Source organism: Triturus cristatus, chromosome 6, assembly GCF_964204655.1.
Source record: "Triturus cristatus chromosome 6, aTriCri1.1, whole genome shotgun sequence".
Lineage (NCBI taxonomy): Eukaryota > Metazoa > Chordata > Amphibia > Caudata > Salamandridae > Triturus > Triturus cristatus.
Window position 1 is genome coordinate 156,360,720 of NC_140589.1, and position 23,825 is coordinate 156,384,544.

General features: G+C 39.7%; 1 protein-coding gene across 2 annotated transcripts in view; it reads right to left on the bottom strand.

Annotated features, from left to right (window-relative positions):
• Window positions 1-23,825, bottom strand: part of LIN9 (lin-9 DREAM MuvB core complex component) — a 490,456-nt gene that overhangs the window by 35,746 nt on the left and 430,885 nt on the right. The window lies entirely within an intron of this gene.

Genomic DNA, 23,825 nt, shown 5'->3' on the forward strand with positions numbered 1-23,825 from the left:
CACTAGAAAACGTATCTAAATATGTCGATCATTTTCTCCGAGAGTATGTCATCGAACTCCCCTCATATGTCAAAGACAGTAAAGACTTTCTAACTAAATTGAAAAATATCAAATGGGAACCCACTGATTTAATGATAACACTTGATGTCAATTCCTTGTACACAATCATAAACCATACGCAAGGTATGAAAGCGTGCAAACATTACCTGAATCAAAGACCATTAGAATATCTAGAACACACTAAAATGGTGCTAGAAATTATGCATCTATGCCTTACCAATAACATCTTCATGTTTGATGGAACAATCTATAAACAAACCCTCGGTACAGCTATGGGTACTTGCTTTGCCCCAAGTTTCGCCAACCTTTTCTTGGGCAAATGGGAAGAGGACATCAGAAAGGATAGTACCCTCTTCTCTTTTTTCAGCAGGGTCAAAATCTGGCTGCGTTACATAGACTATCTTTTTGTAATTTGGACAGATACTGAGAATATGGCAACAGAATTAATAGAGAAACTCAACAATAATGACCTCAACATTACCCTTACCAGTAATATGAGCAAACATTCAATTGAATTTCTGGACCTTCTTATCGAGCCTAAACTTGATAAACTCCAAACCAGCTTATTTTGTAAAACCACAGCAGGCAATACACTTCTTCACGATCTCAGCAGCCACCCAGATGCCCTCAAATGGAGCATCCCTTATGGGGAGCTGCTGAGAGCGAGAAGAAATTGCAGCACTGATACTGCGTTCAGACTTGAGAAAGAAATCATGATCAAAAGATTCAGCGATAGGGGTTACCCTAAGTGGGTTCTCCAAAAAGCCACCAACAGGGTCAACCAAATTGATCATGTCCAAACCTTGATAACTGATTCTGAAAACACCATAGATAACTTCACACCAGAGGTTAACAACAGAGTCATACTCACCTATAGCGGTAACTCTGGACAGATACAGAAAATATTGGTTAATAATTGGAACATACTTAAAAGCGACCCCGTCATTGGCCATACTTTCGAAAAGAGACCCAGAATAACCTACAGATAAGGACGTAGTCTTAGAGACATTCTGGTTCATAACGATGTAACATCCAGATCAGCTGTAAGTGAACATAATCTCAAAGGCTTCTATCCCTGCGGCCACTGTAAAGCTTGTCGCAATAGTTACATGACAAAAACGGTGACCATCCCTGGTTATGATCTACCAAAAACCATCAACCAATTTCTTACCTGCAGTACATCCTATTGTGTATATGTACTGATATGTCCATGTAAATTGTGGTATGTTGGTAGTACTACGTGCATGGCAAAAAAAAAGAGTGCTTGAACACATGCGTGCCATCAATAAGAAGGACAGCAACTATCCAATTGCGAGACATTTCGACCTTTTCCATCTGTCGAACAGTTCCCTGTTGAGTTATTTTGTCCTTGAACAAGTCCACATTGGTCCCAGAGGTGGAAACAGAACATTATTACTTCGGAAACGCGAATCCAAGTGGATAATTGTACTCGAGATCAAGTTCCCTAAGGGTCATAATTTAGATGAGGAACTAAGTGTACACTTACACAGTGAATGACTCTCGTTCCTACTCCTCTGCGAATTTCTGCTAAACTATACTATTGTGAAACAATACCATTATATTTAGAATTGTTGTTATGCTGGTCGCTCAATTATGTCTAAAGAATTTTAGCTGCTGGTATGTACTATGATGTAATAGTAGGACTATGTGTAATTTTAAGATTGAATTTTACGATATTTTCTATATCACTTTTTTCATGTCTTCTTTCTTCTTTTTACACAGGAGGAAAGGAAGGGTCGCCACACCAGCGGATTTTCCATCCGTTCCGGTTACCCTACCCTTTTCGTCCCGGTTCTGTGGGTACAGATAAGATATTCCTTTTTTTCTTTTTACTTGTCCTAATTTTGTCTCCTTTGGGCACTTTTTGATGTAGTAAGGAGGTTGCATTTTTGCTGGTTATGTGTGACTGCTAATCATAGTCGCTCTTTTTGATCTTTGGAGGTGTTCTGGACCTAATATTGTGTTCTCATACATTTGTGTCATTTTGATTAATTTATTTCATTATGAGCTTGTTTTCATAAAAGAGGGCACTATGCCGACTCTATCCCTCCCTTGGTTTTACCAAAAGAATATCTTTTCGCGTTTGCTGTCTTTTTGTCATGTGGTAGAATCATCATTGTATGCAATATAGACTGTATTTATCTGTCTATAAGAGCTAGCATTTTGCTTGTTTCAGACATTAGATGTCTAATTATCAGCTCTTCGCAGGCATGAAAACAGCGACGACACACTACCGTGTATTAAATAATGCAAAACGTTGGCTTATTGAATAACAATATGCTCATTGAGAAATTAGCTTTCTTTTTTATATTATACTACTCAATCATGTGTATAAATTTACCATTATGATTGCGTACTTGAACATTCAGAAATGGCCGCCAAAGTCACAGATAACATTTGTCAAACATTTAGTCTGTTCTTTATTTCACCGGCTATGTAATACCTCCTATGTTTGCAACACTTCGTGTGATCAAGTCAGTGTGTCTGACGAAACGCGTGACAAATAAACCTTGGTTTACCTTCTGAGTGAGAGTCCTTCTGTGAAGAAGACGCTGTGTGCTATATAATTAACCGGGAGACCAGCCCGGTTTTGGCTCGCCACCTGCCAATGGGACATAGATTTCGGAAATCTGGGTCGAGTGTGGAGAATATATATATATATATATATAATCTACTGGCGGTCGCCAGTAGATAGTTATAGTTAGGACCGTGTTTCCATAGGAAATCTGAAAATTCTATTTTGAATAACTTTGGCGCCGGTTGACGAATCCTCGCGAAATTTCCAAAACTAATGGGGCGCTCCGTTCAGCTCCTACCCTGAAAGTCTCGGGGTGATTCGTCAAGTGGGGGCCGAGAAAAAAGAGGGGTCCCAAAACGCGTTTTCCCCATGCTTTTTTCCATAGGACCTTTAGTCGAAGGTACAGCCCGAACGGCTGAACAGAATTACTTGAAATTTGGCAGAGAGGTAGTCCTCAGGTCAGGGAAGTGCCCTTTGCAGGTCTGGTGTCAATCTGTTCAGTAGTTCCTGAGAAAATAGCATTTAAAAGCATATAAATATCTATAAGCGCGTACCGTGCGCGCACCGTGCGCGCACGGTGCCGTGCACGAGCGAAATTCTGATTGGTTGTTAGATGTCTGTAAACATTCGAATCGGTCGAAATCAGGAAGTGTCGGCCGCCATTTTGTCTGTCACACTGAAAAGGAAAGGTGGAGAACGTGAACAGGGGGCAGGGTAGGGAGTTCCTGACCCCCTAGCCTTTGTCAGGGGGTCACAGTGGGACCCCGAAGGGCCCAAAAAAAGATTTAATTTTTTTTTAAAAATTCACGGGGTGCGCGCACGGAAAAAATAAAAAAAGATTTAAAAAAGAAGATTAAGTGTTTAGATATTAGGTGGCTCTAAAAGTTCAAGAGGAAGACTCTGTTCCCTTCATCATTGAAATGTACACCGTCTCCTCTATAAATGCCTTGCATGTTGTAACGCAAGTTGTTGTGGTATATAGAACCCATACCATAGTCTCTGAGGAAAGCAGAAACAGACTTATTGACGTGCTTTCTTGCTTTGTCAATCTGTGGACAATGTTGGTTGGACCAGTTCCACTTTTGCCTTTGGCATATATTAGAATATACAAAGGCAGTTTGTGGAAAAAGTGACATCAATTGTACAAAGGTGTCCTTAATAAGCCTTTCCAGACCTACCCCAGTTAAAGTGCCTAGGTCATTTCCACCACAGTGCACAATAATAAGGTTAGGCTGTGGGAGATGTAGAAAGGCTTTCACCAAAGGCATTAATTGGTGCCACTTTAACCCTCTCTGACCAATCCATTTAATGTCTACATTTGGCAAAGCAAGGTCTTAAACAATACCTCTTTTTTCTGCAAACTTTTCACTCCAGAAGACATAGGTGTGACCTATAATGCACACTGTGAACATCTTCCAAGGAGATCTGGATGCACTCAGAAGGTGTCTTTCAGTAGAATGGCAATATGAAATGAAATATAGTTGTAAAATGGAGGCATACATACATTTTTAATGAAAATAACTCATTGGCTGTTTCAAACCATTCTACACTAAAAACTAGGCTGTATGTTTACAATTATAAAAGCATGTTTTGTATTGGTTGTGAAAAATGTGTTCTAACGGAACATTAGTTTGGATTTGCTGTTAGGTTAGAAAAGTCAAGCACTCTTGCTCTTTGGATTTGAAACATTGTGTGCTGAACTTCTGACCTCTCTGCTCACACCAGTGTTCCATGACCTGTTGCTATGGTAGCAGGCAGAGTTGGGGGTAGGGATCATTTGGAAAGGGTAGAAATTTGCAACCAATAGAAATGTGTGTTTCCATTTGAAAAAATGTGGGAAACACTGTGATTTGAAGTTAACATGTATATGTGTGAAAAAAAGAGGGAAACATTGCCATTTACTGGTTCTGCTGAGAGGTGTACAGTTCAGAGATTCTGGCTCTGATAATCTGCTGTGTGAGTGCCACATTTCTTTCTCAACTAACTACTTTTAAAGGTGAGTTAGGAATTTGAGAGGGGATGTATGTGGTGTATTTTGATATAAATAATAGAAATGAGATTCTTCTTTTAAAGTTGTGTTTTACATTTTATGTTAAGGAAGATATTTAACTGCCTTGAACTTGTAAGATATTATGGAGTATGTCTTCACCATAATTTAAGGTGTTCTGGTATCACCCAGCAATACTGTTTTGTGCCTAGAATCACACCATGAGTCTCTCTGCACACAGGAATTCTTCCAGAGATTTAATTTGTGTTGCTCTTGCTCTGTTAGACTTGCACTCGCAGGAAAGGGGCAGCTTGTTTGCTTGAACTGTGATGGTTAGCATTCAGCAGAAAACACTATCTCACAAATGAGAGGCAAATGCTAACACATTTGAAATTAGCATGGTACATTTTCCTTCCACTCCCGCAATGGGTGAGGTAGTTTTTACATGTACAAAACTCCAATTAACCTTTACCACACATGTACTCTTACATACATCTTTGTAGTCTTCATGCAGTTGTGCAAGCGTCCATGCAGATCTCTCTTGCACCTGACCATACACAGTCTCCAGAAGCACGCTCTTAGCACACAGACAGGTGCTTCTCCTGCACTCCCATGCTTACTATTCAGCACTGTGTGGTATTTCAGATAGCAGTGTGTAACGCTAACACATTCAACGTCACCAAGGCTCATTTCCTTTGCTCTACTCTAATCACTCACCCTGTAACACATGCTGATGGTCTCAATTAGCTGTTAGGACATGTGCTCTTTTCTGCCTCTCTAAAAATATAAGGAAAATGTGTCAGGCTGCCATAGTAATTATCACTTACTCTACCACAGTAGTAAATGTGCTTTGAACCATGAGTCTGTGTGCACACAGGAATTGATGTTAGAGATTTAATACGTGTTGGTATTGTTCTGTCAGACTTGCAGTTGAAGGAAAGGGACAGCTCATATGATAGGATTTGAAAAGCTCAAATTAAAAATCGTAATGTATTAAAATTACATAAAGGTATTTTTTTTTAGTTCCTTTCAGGTATTGCTGAACAACAGTGAAATTAATTAAAGATGCCTATAAAGTCAAGAAAGAGAAAAGAACAGCAACAACATCTATATTTGAAGACAACTGGACAAAAAAAATTAGTTGAAGAACCTCATGTTGGAAAAAAGAAAAAAAGTATTCTGGTAAGCAGACTAAGGATTTTTTTAAAAATATCTTCAAACAAAGAAAAAATTTAAAAAATATATCCACTGCAAATAGTGTTTCAAGTACAAAACAACAACAGTCGACAGAAAATACTAAAAGCTAATGTAGAATCAGAAGTAAGAAAGAGTGACAACACGAAAAATAGATTTTAAAAACAATCGTCGAAAAATGTTTCAGAGAAGAGGGATGTTAAATTTGCTAAAGGATGTGAAAAAATATAAGAAGAAAATCAAATTTGATAAAAAAAAGAAATATATTGAAACAGTTGTTGCAAAGGCTTTGGAAATAAAAAGAAAACTATTCATTTTAATTTTGAACAGGATGCGTAGATTAGAAAAATTAGTCAAAGCAATGAAGTCACAAAGCAAAAGGAAAAGAGTAGTGAAAAAAAATAACTTTTGTAAAGTGTTCTTAGGAGAATGGAAGCATAGTTCAAGTACTGAACCATTTTTTAATGAAGAGAGTTATCTTCAAAGTAATAGTTTGTTGCATGCAGTTGACACCAATGGTCGAGCTTATGAAGTTAAAGATGGTTGTGTAATGGAAAAGGAGAAAATGGTTCCAAGAAATGAGGAAGAAGTGTTAGCTGATGAGGTTATGGGGAGACGTCCTAAAGCTCCAGTGTACACTTTGAATTGTAGTAGTATTTGCACTGTGCGACAGGAATCTATTGATAAATTACGTGACTTTCCAAGAGAATATAGTAAAAACAGTGTTAAACAGAAGATTAAGGTGCTTCAAAGACTAGATCCATGCAGAGTGAGAGAGAATACTGGTTTGCAAGGACATTCTCTGGCTTGTCTATCTAGGAAAGTTTGTCAAAGTGTTTTTCACCATTTTAGGGTGCTGGCTGTTCATCATACTGAAATGAGAAAGTTTGTGAGAACATTGTATTTTGCTAAAAGTGCAGCACTAAAGTTAAATGAGTTGAATAATGCTCTGTTCCGTGGATCTGTATCAGATGTAGTGGAGGTTACTGATGATATTCAGTTTTGTTACTTTGGTCCAGAGCAAGAAAGTGCAAGAAATGACACAGTTATTGAGGAAAATGTGGAAGAGAATGTAGAACTCACTGTTAGTAAAAAAAATTGAAGATGAAATGACAAAATTTACTATCATCTCTAATGAAAGACCAAATATTACTTGTATTTGTTGCCAGAGAAGCCATTATAAAATTCAAACAAGGAATGTTGATCTCTATAAAAAAAAAGTGAAAATGAAGATAATTATAAGTGGAAGGATTTTGCAACATATATATTTCTGGAAAATTGTTTTGATTTGGGTGAAGATCAGCGAATTTGTAAATACTGTTATAACAAGTTAGAAGAAAATAAAATGCCAGCGAGAGCTGTACATAATAATTTAGAATTGGTTGATATTCCTGCAGAACTTTCTGATTTAAATACGTATGAGTCTATACTCATTCAATGTGTCCATCCGTTTCAGACCATAGTGCGTATGGAGCCCAAAACAGGTAAATTACCTCCTTCGGATTTACAAAGAGGTTTAAAAGGAAGAGTTGTCTATTTGCCATTGGATTTGAAAAAAAATATGGAAACAATTGATGCAGATAGATTTAAAACTGAACCATTAGTTATTCTGGTTAATGGTGTACCTACAAAGAATAAGAAAATTTGGCAGGAGCTGGTAGATGTACGAAAAGTACAAAGAGCAAATTTATATTTGAAAAGAAATAATAAATGGTATGAAACAATTTATATGGATGAAGATGAAGAAGAATTACTAGCAGACACAGGAATACCAACTGGGCAAATTGAAAAAGTGGATAAGTCAAAAGAAGAAGAAATTTATGAACATTTCAGCATACATCCTCTTCATTCTAAAGAAGTTATGGGAACCACTATTGATCTGTTTCAGATGAAAAAAGCACAAGGAACTCCCGTGAGTGTATGGGAGGAGAGCTTGGAAGCTCGTTGTTTTCCCCAGCTGTTTCCTACAGGAAAAGGTGGACGATATGATGAACGTCCAGTACAGATTCCTGCTTCCGAGTATCGGACTACAAGATTATATGCAGAAGATCCAAGATTTCGTCAAAGTATTCCTTATTTGTTCCATCTTTTATTTGAAAGTGACTTGTCTGCACTATCTTATGCAGTAAATCACATTTTGAAAACTGGAGTACATCTACATAATGTGTCTGTAAAGGATTTTATGAACAAAGTGCAACAGCGGGATGATAATTTGGAATCTCAATTGATTAATCTCATGGCTTGTCAGCGTGGGACTAATGAATATTGGTACCGACGCCATGGAAAATTGAAATGTATGTTACGGAATTTAGGAACTCCTACATGGTTCCTTACCCTAAGCTGTGCAGAGTACGCTTGGGATGATTTACTGGATTTTCTTCGAGAGGCAAATTCAAATATTGAAAACTTCCAATACAAGACAGCAGGAGAATTGTGCTCATTGGATCCGGTTAATGTTTGAAGATATTTCAATCATAGATTTGAGGCTATGATGTCCTTCATCTGAAATAAAAAAAATCCACCTCTTGGAGAAGTTGTGGATTTCTTTTGGAGAAAAGAGTACCAAGCAAGAGGTGCTCCACATATTCATATGCTGTTGTGGATCAAGGATGCACCCAAATTTGGAACAGATGCTGATGAAGCAGTTTTATCTTTCATCGAAGAATATGCAACATGTGCTATACCTAAAAGCACAGAAGAAAAAAACTTAAGAGCAAGTTTTACGTTTCCAAAGTCATCGGTGTGGAAAATACTGTCGACGAAAGTACAAAAGTAAAGATAAATTCTACACAAAATGTCGATTTGGATTTCCACGACCTGTTCTTTCAAAAAGAAGAGTAAACAGTTTTATGTCAGCTGTGCGACATACTAATACAAGGAAATCGCCGAAAAATACCTACAACCTAAGAAGAAAAGAAGAGTCGAAATACATAAATGACTACAACCCAGTCATTTTATCCATGTGGAATGCTAACATGGATATTCAATATGTAGCTGACAATTCTATTGCTGTTGCTCGGTATGTCACATCTTACATCACAAAATCCGAGAAAACAGAATTGAAAGAAATGTGGGAAGAGATTTCTCACGAGAAGACTGTCAGTAAAAAGCTATACAGTTTCAGTTTAAATATGTTATCGCATCGAGAAATTGGATCATACGAATGTTCAGATAGGTTATCATCTGTAAGTCTGTACTCCAAATCCAGAAGAATAATTTGGGTAAGTTTAGGCCTTGCAGGAATGCGAAATCGGGTACTGAAATCTATTCGAGAAATTGAATATTTAGCTGAGTACGAACCAGAAAGTACAGACATTTTAAGAACAAACATGTTGGACACATATTACCCACAAAGAAGTCATCATCTTGAGAACATGTGTCTCTATGAAGTACTGCAGAACTACATTTTTAAACGGAATGCCACAGAAGACAACAATGGAAAATATAAAGTCACTGGTGAGGAAGGATGTTTGGTGAAGCAAACAAAAGGAAGTTTGATTAATCACCGGAAGCTGAGTTGTGACACTACTGACAAAAAGGAATTTTACTACTTGGCACTTTTACAGCTGTTTAAACCATGGCGTTCAGAGGACGAACTACTTGGAGATTTTCAGAGCTATGAAGATTCCTTTAATGCTTGCAAAGATAGCATAGAATGCAGTACTTTCACAACTTATGTTCAAATGTTAAATGAAGAAATTGAACAAGAAGCAACAATTGCAGCTGACGTAGCTAGAGACAGTTCTCAAGACAGTCAAAGTTCTGGGACGTTCAGTCAAGATCCTCTAGGACAACCAATCGTAGAAAATGAAGCTGCAATAGCCATGACTGAAGTGGAAACAGCTATGAATCAAGCTCAGGAAGATTTAATAAACTTACCAAATATGGAACAACAACTGAATGATGAACAACAACAAATTTATGAGGAAGTCAGAAAAAAAATTGATCACGGATTACTACATGAAAATAAAGAGTGCTCATGCACATCTTTTAAACCAATCAGAATGTATGTGAGTGGACAAGCAGGAACTGGAAAAAGTTTCTTAATTAAAGTAATTAGAAGCTACCTACAGAACAAAACGGATTCAACTTTGTCTTGTGTTGTTACTGCTCCAACTGGGTTAAAAGCGTATAACATGAAAGGAGTTACCTTACATCGTTTGCTAATGTTACCAGTAGAGCATGAGAACAAAATACAATACCACAAGCTAACAGGAGAAGCATGTTTTGAAGTTTCAAGAGTATTGAAGAAAATGAAAGTACTCATTATTGATGAGGTAAGCATGGTATCAAACTTAATGCTTGCCTTTGTGCATTTAAGAATGCATCAAATTCTAAAGACAGACTATGACGTCTTATTTGGAGGAAAACACGTCATAGTTTATGGGGATCTTTTGCAGCTCACTCCAGTTAAAGGACAACCAGTATTCCATACACTTACACATGAAGACACGAAAAAGTCGTTAGGAAGTATAGGTAATGTGAATATTTGGACATACTTTGAGTATAAAGAACTCATTACCAATATGAGGCAAGCCAATGATGAGGATTATGCAAGTATTCTCAAAGATATCAGAATTGGACTACTCACAGAACATGGCAGAAAAGATTTACAGAGTCGATTGCTATGTAATGTGTTTCCAAAAGAACAAATAGTTCCAGAGAAAATATACAAGAAAATTGCTGAAAAAAATACTGTAATCTGCTTAATGCCAACACTACATGAATGCTCTATATTCAATCAAGAACTTTTGAAATTGGAAAATGAAGACATTATAAAACTGGAAGCTGTGGATAAAATACAGCATGAAGGAATAACTATTATATTGAGAAGCAAATTGACAACTAAATTGGATTCTCTAGAGAAAATCATATCGAAAACAGCTGGATTGGAAAAGAATCTTTATGCATGTATGAACTGTCGAGTAATTTTAAGACGTAATTTGGATGTAGAAAAAGGTTTAGTGAACGGAGCTATGGGTAAAGTTGTGGGTTTTGTAAAGTACCAGAAAAAAGATGGAATTGAATTTTTAAAAATAAAATTTGATCAGATTGAAGAGGTTAAAGACATTTGTCGTTGTTCAGTTCGTTTCTTGCTTGTGAAAGACTTATATGTACGTAGGAAGCAGTTTCCGTTTTCTCTAGCATATGCCGTAACTATTCACAAATCTCAAGGATTAACTGTAGATAGTGCTTTTGTAAACATTGGATCTAGTGTGTTTAAAGAAGGTATGGCATATGTTGCTTTGTCACGCGTGAAAAAAATATCTGGTTTATTCATGATAGACTTTGATGACTCAAAAGTTAGTGCTGATGCAAACTGTGTAAAGAAGTATAATAGATTAAGAAGAAGCTATGCTCCTCATTTAGGTCAGTATCCTGTGTTTGAAAAACGTGTTTGTCGGAAAAGGAGATATGAGAATATCTGTAATGAGGATGTACAGAAGAGAAAACAAAAAGAGAGTGATGTGACTGCAAGCAAAAAGAAAAAGGACAGTGTTGAAGAGGTTGTTGGTTGTCATTTTGAAAATAGCTCTGGTGTCAACTGCTACGCAAATGTAGTGCTGAATGTTGTATTTTATCTTGAAATTTTGCAAGAGCAGATAATACTAAATCATGGAAAAAGATTCTGTTCTCTGCTGAGTCTCCTTCATGAGAAGCTGAGTAATGATAAAACTAAAATAGAAAGTGCTTCTGATGTTAGAAATCTTTTAGATGTATGTTCTGGATGTACACAGTTTACACAAGATGTCCAGCAAGATGCACAGGAATTTTTAATGTATATGCTTATGGTACTGGAAGATAAAGGGGTAGAAATAGAAAATATATTTGGTGTCTCATAAATGGGAACATTGTTGTGAAAACTGTATGAACACATGCAGCAGTAATGTTGATTCTGAAAGGTTCATATATTTAACATTATGTGGAAATATGGATTTTTCTGGTCAGTTATGTCCCCTATCTTGGACCCCAACGGTTCCATGGGCATGTCACAAGTACATGTATGTACCCTCCAGTTCCAGTTATGAACACGCAAATACATGTGCGTCCACCGTCAACATGTCCTCTGTTAGATCCGCCATGAATAGGCCGGATATTCCATTCCTAAATATGAAAGGCCACCGGCTTTATATGGTTCACTTATGCCATTTTACAGTCCAGGCAAGTAGGCCCTGATTCTGTCATCAAAACTCCTCTTGCCTTCTGCCTCTGAAAGCTCCGGTCTGAGCCTACATCTGTGACCATGAACTTTGTCTCATTCTCTGCGCGGCTCACGAAGCCTGACATCAGCCTATTCTCTGCCAAGAACTGTATTTCACCTTCGAATTATCTGCTTCCCCCTCAGCCGATGCATTCCTGCCTAGTAGTTTAAGTAAACATTCTTCCAGTTACCGAGCAAAAGGCCCGGCTTCTCTGTCCTCATGCAAGTAATTCATAGCCCTGTTACCATGGAATAATTCCTACCCCCTCGCATTCAGTGTAGACACTTAGACGCTTGTACACGCACGCACAGTCAGTATAGAATAGATTCTGTCCGAGAGTCCTTCTTTTGTGGATAACATAGTTCTTTAAACATAGGATGTTAGATATGATTTGGGATTAGGTTGACTTGACCCCCCAGACTTTTCGTCTCCACATGTAGAGCTAAATGTCAAGTCCCCTTCACCCCCTAGTTACACGTCAATTACACGTCATACTGCTGCGCGCGCATCTATGCCAAGTATTATCTTATAGATCCACCTATGAATGACATCATAACCAATCATGTTCCTTTTTTACTCCTTATTACACCCATTTTCGGTTACGCAGGAAAAACGTCAATTTCCTTATCAATTGTTACGCCTACTGCATTCGCTTCATTGTAATGTATGTATTATAAAAGTTACTTCTTGTCAATAAAGTATGTACTTCACTTCCTGAACCCCCGTGGTGATGGAACTTGGAGCATCCGATTATAATCGATCACTGGAATAAAGCCCGTTCCGAAACTCCAATATCACGGATTCTGCCTCTCATTTTACTGAGCTATTTAATTATGATTCTGTATCAAATTCAGTCCCGGTAAAGGAATTTTTATTTACCACATGATGGCGCCCGAACAGGGACACTTTCTCATCTCACGCGCCGGCGGTGAGTAGCAGGCCCGGTCTCCTACCACAGCTGGACGGACAATAACGCGTACCAGCAGGATTTCCTGTATCTCCCTCCGGTCAAGCGGGGGCGACTGAGACTGCGATCAACACCCAGACGAGGCGGTGAGAAGTGCGAAGTATCCCGACCAGAGCCTAGCTGAGTGAGCAAGATCCGAGGTATACAGAGACCCACCAGTTCGAAGTCAAGTCCAGTTTCCGACGAGTCGAGTCGAGTCCAGTCCGGTTCAAGTTCAAGTTACCGAGGCCTTCTGTTTCCGAAGCTACCCGGTGAGTACCATTACTGGGGAGGCATTTCTGACGTGCACATAGGTTGTGCCGGTCAAGACGGGTTTGGGTACACAAATCCGGTCTGCACTGTTTTAGCAGTGTATCTGTACTGTTTAGCAGTATATCAAGTATTCCGAAGTATCTAGTTAGTGTCAAGAATTAAGCTTGGTGATTAGTTATGCAGACGATCATCATTGTTGTTTATTTTAAAGGTTAAAAAAAATGCTTAATGTTCAATGTTTAATGTGTTAAACGTCCTGCATATTGTGGTATGAATGGTTGTTCATTATTGTGTTTATGGTATTAAGTTTGTTCAAGATCAAGTATCGGATCAGTTGTCAATATGCCGCTCTTTTCGAAATTAAGACAGATCACTACTAGAAAAGGGGTACTTGAAGAAGCCGTCCCTATTCCTCCTAGGGATACTCCAGGGCACTTCATGTATCACAAACATGGCTTAGACGCTATATTATTTCTTGATTTATGGGTAGACTACACCAAGGGATTACCAGAGAGTCAGAAATGGCCCGCAGCGGGAACCTGGGATGCAGAGTGCATCCTGAAAGTCGAGGAAGAGTTATGGAAAAGGAAAGTCAGACAGTCACAGAAAGACGCCGTTGAGTTATGGCGTAAAGAATCTCATAGACGTACGGAAAAAGCACGTAGACAGGAAGAGAAGAGTAAAGAAAGTTCAAACAAAGATCGAGAAAATCTATTAATTGAGGAAGGTATCCGAGTGAAATCAGAACAAGTAGACAGACAAAGAAATGCCCTTATGAATGGTATGTATCCCCTTCTGGCCGAAGGATTACCTAAGGCTACTCAAGAGATACCGAAAGACTTGCCACCCCCATTATTCCCAATCAAGGTGCATCCTAAGGGGCATCCTAGAACCGCAGAAGATGTTTTTCTTTCCTCATATTTAGATGACGCAGCTCCCGAGTATGCTAATTCAGCCCCACATAGACCGCATACCAGGGAGGTCCAACGCGGCCAAGACCCTGCACCCGTATCCCTACAGCAACAAATCGAGTCACAAGTTCCGGCAAGCACATCTGTTTCTGCATCCGTTCCTACAGCTACTTCTATAGCTGTGTCCACACCTATAGTTGCTGTGTCACGTTCGACGAATCCTTTCACACCCGACGCCCCAGATGGGGCCACGGGAGGTGCTACCAATATTTTTTCTACGCCACCTAGAATAAATAAACTTATTTTTCAAGAGTCAGCGCATTTACGTACACCCAAATTCGTAAGTGATCGTACGCTTAAGGAACTTCTTATAGATTGTAGATATGACCCGGTGCTCGGTAAAGAGGACGAAATGATCCTGGCATCATTACGTATCAGACGAGCCGCAGGGTATTTAGCGAAGCTACCAGGAATGACTGCGCATCTAGATAAAATATATCATTTTGTCCAAACAGGGCGAGATCCAGAATGTATTAACAGAGCTATGGAATACCAGAAAGTAGAGATACAGGGGGAACTGTTACGTTTCCTCATAAACTGTGTGATCAGAAATCAAGACCGACCAGGGGTAGACCCGGAAGTAATGCAAATTCTTACAAGGTGGAGCCAGAATATATCAGAAGGGAGACACGATAAACAAAATTGTATAATAGCCATGTGCCGAAAGATCCGTAAAGAAATAGAACGCCTACACGAAGAGAGATTAGAGGCAGACGAGTTCGAACAAAGCGAGGAAGAAGGGTCAGGACTGCCCGCAGGACAGTCGGACACAATAGCCTATGTAGGTAGAGGAAGGTCTTGTAATAGGAATCAGACTAGATGTCATACTGACACAATACGTCCAATATGTCCAGATAATAACAGGAATTTCCAAATACCTATAATTAATATAAGGTCTAACGAGCATTCGTTCCAAACCGCCGACAAACTACTCCGAGAACGAAGGGGTTATCATTTTCTCGATTCTATGGATGAACAAGATTTAGCCAGGGCAGCTGTCCATTGGGTGGACAGTCCCGGAAAATATAGTGATGCTACAGTAGTACGCACATTTTTGAATCTCACCCCAGATGAGCAGAGGTTAGCTGGGATTTATATGATTCAACAACTCATTATACTATATCAGAGTCAGCATTCGGACCCTGGTCCCTTACCTGACATATTGACTGAATTGCTTATGAATAAATGGAGAGGTCCAGGTACTAAATTAATTAAAGAAATTCTAGTATCAAGAAAGCAGTATATTCTTTTTGTATGTTCAGAGCATGTCTCATTGCCCGTAAAGGAAAGAACCACGTATCACATGGATAGACAGAATCCCTTACGAGAAGTACACCCAATAAAAGGCGAGGACAATGAGTTTAGGCGCGTATTTGTATATACGCCCATATCAAAAATAGAATTGTTGCAAATGAAGAAAGTGGTACCCAGTCATGACAAAGATCCAGCGGGTTTTCACCGAGAAATTAAAGACATGTTACTCATGGGAGAGTATACCTACCCCGACATTATGACAATATTAAAGGTGTTGATGCCTGCTGGCATTTATGAGAAACTCAAGGAAAAAGAGTGGGAGGTAGGAGACCAAAAGATAGAATGGTCAGCATTAGAAGCAGAAGAAAGGGCCCGAGGTCCAGGTTCGGGGCTTGGGGACAAAACTAAAGCACTACCAGGTCTACTAGTACAGGTACTGCCACGTTTATTAACTACGAAAAAGGAAGATTGGGGTACAATTTCAGCCTGTAAACAGAAGCAAGATGAAGACACTAGTGATTACTATGCCCGATTAGAGAAATGTTTTGGTATAAATAGTGGCATAAAAGCAAGTAGCGAATCATACCCGCATCTGTTTGTAACAAAATTAGTAGAAAATGCCCTGCCCCCAGTAAAGAATAGAGTATTAAAATTCGAGAGTACCTGGCAAGGTAACACTCCAACACAAATGTTACAAATGTTACAGTACCACCACAATAGAATTAGAGAGGAACAAGAACATGAACACAGACGCATGAAAGACACAAAAATGAAAATGCTAGTTTCCCAGACAGTTCCAGCTGAAGGACATAAAAAGGGTATGACACATTCCGATTCAGCAGGACCTGTAAAAGGGACATGCAATTATTGTAAAAAGCCAGGTCATTACGTACACGATTGTCCAGTTTTAAAACATAATATCGCCATAGGTAAAACACAAGAAAGATCACGGCCACTAAGACAAGATCAGACTGAACAAGGAGCTATGCAGCATGCCCAGGCCATGCCAGCCGCACAACAGCCAATACAGTTTGTGCCAGCTGCACCACCGTTGCCTGCTGCTGCCACACAGACAACAACACGACAAATGTATCAGACTGCACAGTATGAATATCCTGAGTATCAACGTTACGCATGAACTAGCCTAGAGAGGGAAGTTGACTTACCCCTTATCGAGATTCCGGTAGATCAAGAAGGACCTTATGTACATAGTGAATTATTAGGTCAAGATAGAACATTTTTACTCGATACAGGGGCAAGTCGAACAACTATAAAACGTAGTGAAGTTCCAGGGGCACCCCTCTCAGGCTCTCAGAATATTTCCCTTGGTTTTTCAGGAAAACCTATTGTTAATGAAGTATCACAGCCTCTTCCACTTACGATAGGACCTCTGACCCGAACTACAGATTTATTGCTTACTAAATCATGCCCAGAAAATCTGTTAGGAATTAAAACCCTGAAAGCTCTAGGAGCCATAATATGTTGTTCCCCGGAAGGAGTAAGGTTGTTTTTACGTGATTTTAAAGGTCACTATGTGTCTAGAGACATGGATCCCCGACTGCAGACTTTACCTACACATCTATGGGCACAAGGCCCTACTGATGTTGGTTGCATGAATATTACACCATATCGAGTCACATTAAAGGCAGGAGTGGTGCTACCACGAATGCGACAATACAAGTTACCACCAGATGCTGTAGCGGCTTTACTACAAATCATTGACGAGCTTATTGCCCAAGGAGTAGTTGTAGAAACAGACTCCAATGTATGTAATTCACCGATAATTCCGATTCTTAAATGAACAGATCCTACAGCCCCGCCAGTATATCGATTGGTTATTGATCTGCGCGAGTTAAACAAATGCATTGTGCCACAATTTCCTGTGGTCCCTGATATCTCGTCATTATTGACAGCTATTGATTCCGAAGCAACATTCTTTACTGTAATTGATCTCAAGAATGCCTTTTTCAGCGTCCCAATAGATCCGGAAAGTCAATATTTGTTCGGATTTAGTTTAAATGGACGTAGCTTTAAATTCTCACGCGCACCTCAAGGATTTACAGAAAGCCCCAGCATCTATAGTCAAGCACTGAAACGAGAACTTGACAGTATCCACATGCCAGTTAACACTGCCTTGCTTCAATATGTCGATGATCTGCTGATCACCGCGAGAAGCGAACCGGAATGTGAAACAGCATCACTGACAGTTTTACAATTTCTAGCCGAAAAGGGGCACAAGGTGTCCCCTTCTAAGCTGCAATTCTGTGTCCAGCGAGTTGTTTATCTTGGACACTCGCTGTCCAAGGAGGGAAGGCAGCTTACACCCGACCGCATTCAGTTAATAGCTAACATGTCAATACCCAAGACACAAAAGGAGGTACGAGCTTTCATAGGCCTCACTTCATATTGTAGGCAGTGGATCCCCCAGTATGCATTTCTAGCAAAACCACTCATTCAGTTAACCACACAGGAGGCAGCCACATCGACTGTTCTCCCTTGGACTCAGGAACACACACAAGCTTTTGAAAGCCTAAAGAAAGCTTTATGTCAAGCACCCGTTTTAGCAACGCCATGTTACAGAAAACAGTTTACACTCTTTGTTACAGAACGCGAAGGTACTGCCTTGTCAGTACTCACACAAGAACAAGCAGGAGCACACAAACCATGTGCTTATTTTTCTAGTACATTAGATCCCGTAGCTCAGGCTTTGCCTGCGTGCCTGAAATCAGTGGCAGCGACAGCTCTAGCAATCAGACAAAGCGATGCCATAGTATTAGGACATCCATTGACAGTTCAAGTACCACATGCAGTAGAGGTTCTTGTAAATAGAACGCAAACACAACACTTGACTATAGCGCGACTTACAGGATATGAACTTACATTGTTTCAGCCACATATAGAAATCAGACGCTGTAACACATTGAATCCTGCCACACTTTTACCTGTAATCGGAACAGACCCACTAGCTCATGACTGTATTGAAGTTATTACAATAACGACAAAACCCAGACAAGACTTAACCGATGTCCCATTGTCAGATCCAGACCTGACATTGTATGTAGATGGTTCATGTATGAGAACAAGTACAGGAGAGTTAGTGGCTGCTTACGCAGTCACCACAGATACTGAAGTCATTGAAACTAATCGTATAAATACTTTGTCAGCTCAAGCCGCAGAGCTTATCGCTCTGACACAAGCCTGTATTCAAGCCACGAATAAAAAAGTCAACATATACACTGATTCACGTTATGCATTCGGAGTTGTACATGACTTCGGCGTGCTGTGGCGAGAGAGAGGTTATTTAACTTCCCACGGTGCCCACATTCAGCACGGACCCCTCATTCATGCCTTATTAGATGCAATACATCTACCCACTGCAATATCAATTATGAAATGTAAGGCTCATACGAAGGTTACTGATATCATTTCCCAAGGCAATGATCTAGCCGACAGAACAGCTAAACAGACTGCTCAAACTCAAACCCCCGACATGACAAAGACAATAGTCCCGACACCGACACATTGTATGACAGTTAAAGATCCTACTCTTGACGTAATTGACATACAGACACATGCTACACCAGACGAAATAAAGAAATGGACTGAATTAGGAGGGATTCAAACGGACCAGGGATGGATGATGAAGGAAAAGTCTGTATGGTTCCTTCCTGATTCAATGGTCCAAGTTATAATTAACACAATACATAGTCCAGCACATCTAGGAGAAAAAGCTATGCTAGACAGCATTCAACACATTTGGTTCAATAAACATTTACGAGCAGCAGCAAAACAAAAGGTCCGTACCTGTATGATCTGTTGTCAGTTCAACCCAGGAAAAAGCGTTCCCGTAGAACAGGGTGGATTTCATACTCCTAATCATCCTTTTGAAGTACTCCAGATGGACTATATCCAGATGGAACGATGTCGAGGATTCAAATATGTTCTCGTAGTTGTCTGCGCTCTGTCCCGTTGGACGGAGGCATACCCGGTTTCAGATTACACTGCCCCGACTACTGCCAAACAGTTGGTTCGAGAATTCTTCCCACGATACGGTTTACCACGTGCTGTTCACTCAGATAACGGCCAGCCGTTCTCATCCGAAATTAATGAAACACGTTTCACTTCTGTTAGGATATCAGTGGAAATTCCACTGTGTCCGACACCCCGAGGCAGCAGGTCTCGTAGAAAGACATAACCAGATACTGAAAATCAGAATGTCCAAAATATGCAGAGAGAAAGGTGTCGACTGGGTAGTAGCGTTACCAGTTGCACTCTTTTACATGAGAATGGTAGCACACTCTCGAACAGGGCTATCCCCGTATGAAGTGATCTTCGGTAGACCACCAAATATGTGGGGGACGCCTATACCACGCAAAATAACTGATATTGACTGTAATATGCTGACAGATTACTTGGCTTCCTTGATGTCTGCACTACAATCTTGTCGTTCACAGGTAGCTGCAGCCTTTCCCGACAACACTGAGGTGAAACCCCATGACGTTGTTCCGGGTGATCTTGTCTTTGTGAGGAATTTCGACCGAAAGACTCAGCTGGAGCCCAGGTGGAAGACACCCAAGTTGGTCCTGCTGACCACGAGGACAGCCGTGAAGATCGAGGGCCGCAAGGGCTGGATTCATTCAAGCCATATCAAGAAATTTCATGGACTATCCTCGGATATAGACATTGTGCCCTGCACTCCCTCACAGACTGATACAAAACTTCCTTTTGTTGAACCGAACAACTCTGAAAATTACAAACTAAAGCTTAGGCCCAACAAGTCGAGCAATTTGATTGTTTAAGTCCTCTCCAAGGTGAAGCGGTTGAATTATCTCTGACATGTATCCCTTGGACCTGAGTAGAGAAAATACCCGAAAAATGTTGAAACGACAGGCGTATTGTAAATCACTGCGTAGCCACTGCATAGTGACATTATTAATTTTGTTTTTATTGAGTCTTTTAATAATTATTACAAGTATGTTGTTGCACATATATTACCCTATTTCTAGACATGTTTATAATGTTGCTGCTGAACATTCTTTTAGTGACTTACCTCCGCATGAATTGTCTTATAGACTTGCGCTGCGCAATAACACTTTCATTAGTATGTTACATCATTCCCATCAGACTAGTAATGCCACTAATTGTTGGGTGTGTGGCCGACTCCCTCCCTATCAGAATTATGAAGGAGTCCTGCCTTTCTTTCCACATCCATTTACACATAATGGCTCCTGTGGAGCATGGTTCAGTTTAATCAATTCCATAGACTCAGACACAGCAGTTTACCAAGACCATTGGATATGGGGAAACCTGAACCTAGTTTTACTCAAGGTCTGCTACCCTGACAAGGAGGGTCGCCCCAAAAGAACAGGAACTGATCTAGAAAATGAAGTATATGGATTAGGTAATTTTACACCTAATCTCATGATTCTAAATGTCGTATCCGAAATTGAACTAGTCTTACCCACCATGTCAGTATTCCCAGCGAAGGGTGAATTGTGTGTAAGAAAGGTTGGTTCCATACATATGGGCCATAGTAAATGCACTACTATAGTAGAATTCAGTGATCAAGGCAAATCTTCATTTAAAGCTTCTCGCCACTCCTACTTTATATGTGGTCAGACTGCATATATGCGTCTACCCCTAGATTGGGATGGTACCTGCTACATGGCATTCCTTTTGCCACCTGTTTTCCTAGCTCCTCCTGATTATTACAGAAATATTCATTTAGTACACAACAGAGAGCGGAGAGATCTCCCCATTGTCGATTACACTGAGACAGCATGGGACAAGTATGTAGATTTTAATAAAGGCATCTTTCCCTATATAGGTACTGTTACTAATAGTAAGCTGATACGTAGATTAACTAGAACCCTTGAAGCAGTAGTGAATGAAACTATTTCCGCCTTAGGCAATCTAACAGAAGAGCAGTCTGCTATGCGAATTGTTGTGCTTCAAAATCGTCTTGTCCTTGACGTCATCCTGGCTGATAGGGGCGGAGCTTGTAGGGTCATCGGATCAAGCTGCTGCGTATTCATACCAGAAAATTCGCCATCTGTATATAAAGCCATCACTCGCCTCCATAAGATTGTAAGCCAGATACACCAGAACCCAGGCACTTGGACTTGGTCCAGTTGGTTTTGGAATATGGTATCAGCCTGGGGATGGAGAGTTTTATCCTTCCTAGGTATTGGCCTTCTCATACTATTCAGTTGCTGTCTATGTCTACAATGTGGACCAGCGATTTGTGGTCTGTGTGCCACATCGTGTATTCCACCACCAAGATTTCATTCGTCACGGAAGAAGAAAGAAGAACAAATGATGCTATATGAACAGATCAATGGATTAATGAAGATTGATATCTCTTGAAGGGCAAGTAGGGGACAAGGAGGGAATGTGGAAATATGGATTTTTCTGGTCAGTTATGTCCCCTATCTTGGACCCCAACGGTTCCATGGGCATGTCACAAGTACATGTATGTACCCTCCAGTTCCAGTTATGAAGACGCAAATACATGTGCGTCCACCGTCAACATGTCCTCTGTTAGATCCGCCATGAATAGGCCGGATATTCCATTCCTAAATATGAAAGGCCACCGGCTTTATATGGTTCACTTATGCCATTTTCCAGTCCAGGCAAGTAGGCCCTGATTCTGTCATCAAAACTCCTCTTGCCTTCTGCCTCTGAAAGCTCCGGTCTGAGCCTACATCTGTGACCATGAACTTTGTCTCATTCTCTGCGCGGCTCACGAAGCCTGACATCAGCCTATTCTCTGCCAAGAACTGTATTTCACCTTCGAATTATCTGCTTCCCCCTCAGCCGATGCATTCCTGCCTAGTAGTTTAAGTAAACATTCTTCCAGTTACCGAGCAAAAGGCCCGGCTTCTCTGTCCTCATGCAAGTAATTCATAGCCCTGTTACCATGGAATAATTCCTACCCCCTCGCATTCAGTGTAGACACTTAGACGCTTGTACACGCACGCACAGTCAGTATAGAATAGATTCTGTCCGAGAGTCCTTCTTTTGTGGATAACATAGTTCTTTAAACATAGGATGTTAGATATGATTTGGGATTAGGTTGACTTGACCCCCCAGACTTTTCGTCTCCACATGTAGAGCTAAATGTCAAGTCCCCTTCACCCCCTAGTTACACGTCAATTACACGTCATACTGCTGCGCGCGCATCTATGCCAAGTATTATCTTATAGATCCACCTATGTATGACATCATAACCAATCATGTTCCTTTTTTACTCCATTACACCCATTTTCGGTTACGCAGGAAAAACGTCAATTTCCTTATCAATTGTTACGCCTACTGCATTCGCTTCATTGTAATGTATGTATTATAAAAGTTACTTCTTGTCAATAAAGTATGTACTTCACTTCCTGAACCCCCGTGGTGATGGAACTTGGAGCATCCGATTATAATCGATCACTGGAATAAAGCCCGTTCCGAAACTCCAATATCACGGATTCTGCCTCTCATTTTACTGAGCTATTTAATTATGATTCTGTATCAAATTCAGTCCCGGTAAAGGAATTTTTATTTACCACAATTACCAGAGAGTAAATCAGTGACTTTTAGTAAATTAGTTAAAGATGCTAATCACAACATGGAATGTTCTCAATGTAAATCAGACAGGTTATCAACGTTATTTTTAAATAAATATGGACAGTATGTAATTTTAATGATGCAACGTTGTAGAGCAGATGGAACTAGATTGGAAACTTTACTAAAGAAGTTTGTAGGAAATCAATTATCAATATCAGGTAAAACTTTTGTTGCAGTTGCAATAATTTTTCATGATGGACCTTCTATAACTTCTGGTCATTACACAGTTTATCTTAAATGTGAAAAAGGATGGACACTGTGTAATGATTCTCAATTGATTTTCAAGCAGCGTTTGCCTTATGATTTACGAAATTGTTACTTAATTTTTCTAAAACCAAAATTTTAGATACAAATTCCAGCATCTGAAGAAACCATTATTTCAATTTTATAGGATTAACATTGGATATTTCACTTAAAAAGGATTTTAAAATTACCATTTGGCCTCATGGAAAGGCCAAGGTAACAATTGTGGACTTCTTTGACAGATATTATTTTGGTGTACGTGCTTAAGCAGCAAGATTTACAGACGTTATTTATTGCAAATAGTTATTGTTCTTAGAAGGTATTTTTAATGTATTTGTGACATTTCTATCAAGGTCTGTTTTAGTGAGAAGAGATTCAGGGCTTTTTTTCAAACAATCTTTCAGATTTTTTTTTTTTTTGCCCGCTGTTAAATGATGAAAACAATTGATATCACTATTTTCAGTGAAATTCAATACATTCTGAAAACAGCAAAAAAAGGGCAAAAAATTGCTTTGTTAAATATGAAAAAACATGTACTGTTTAA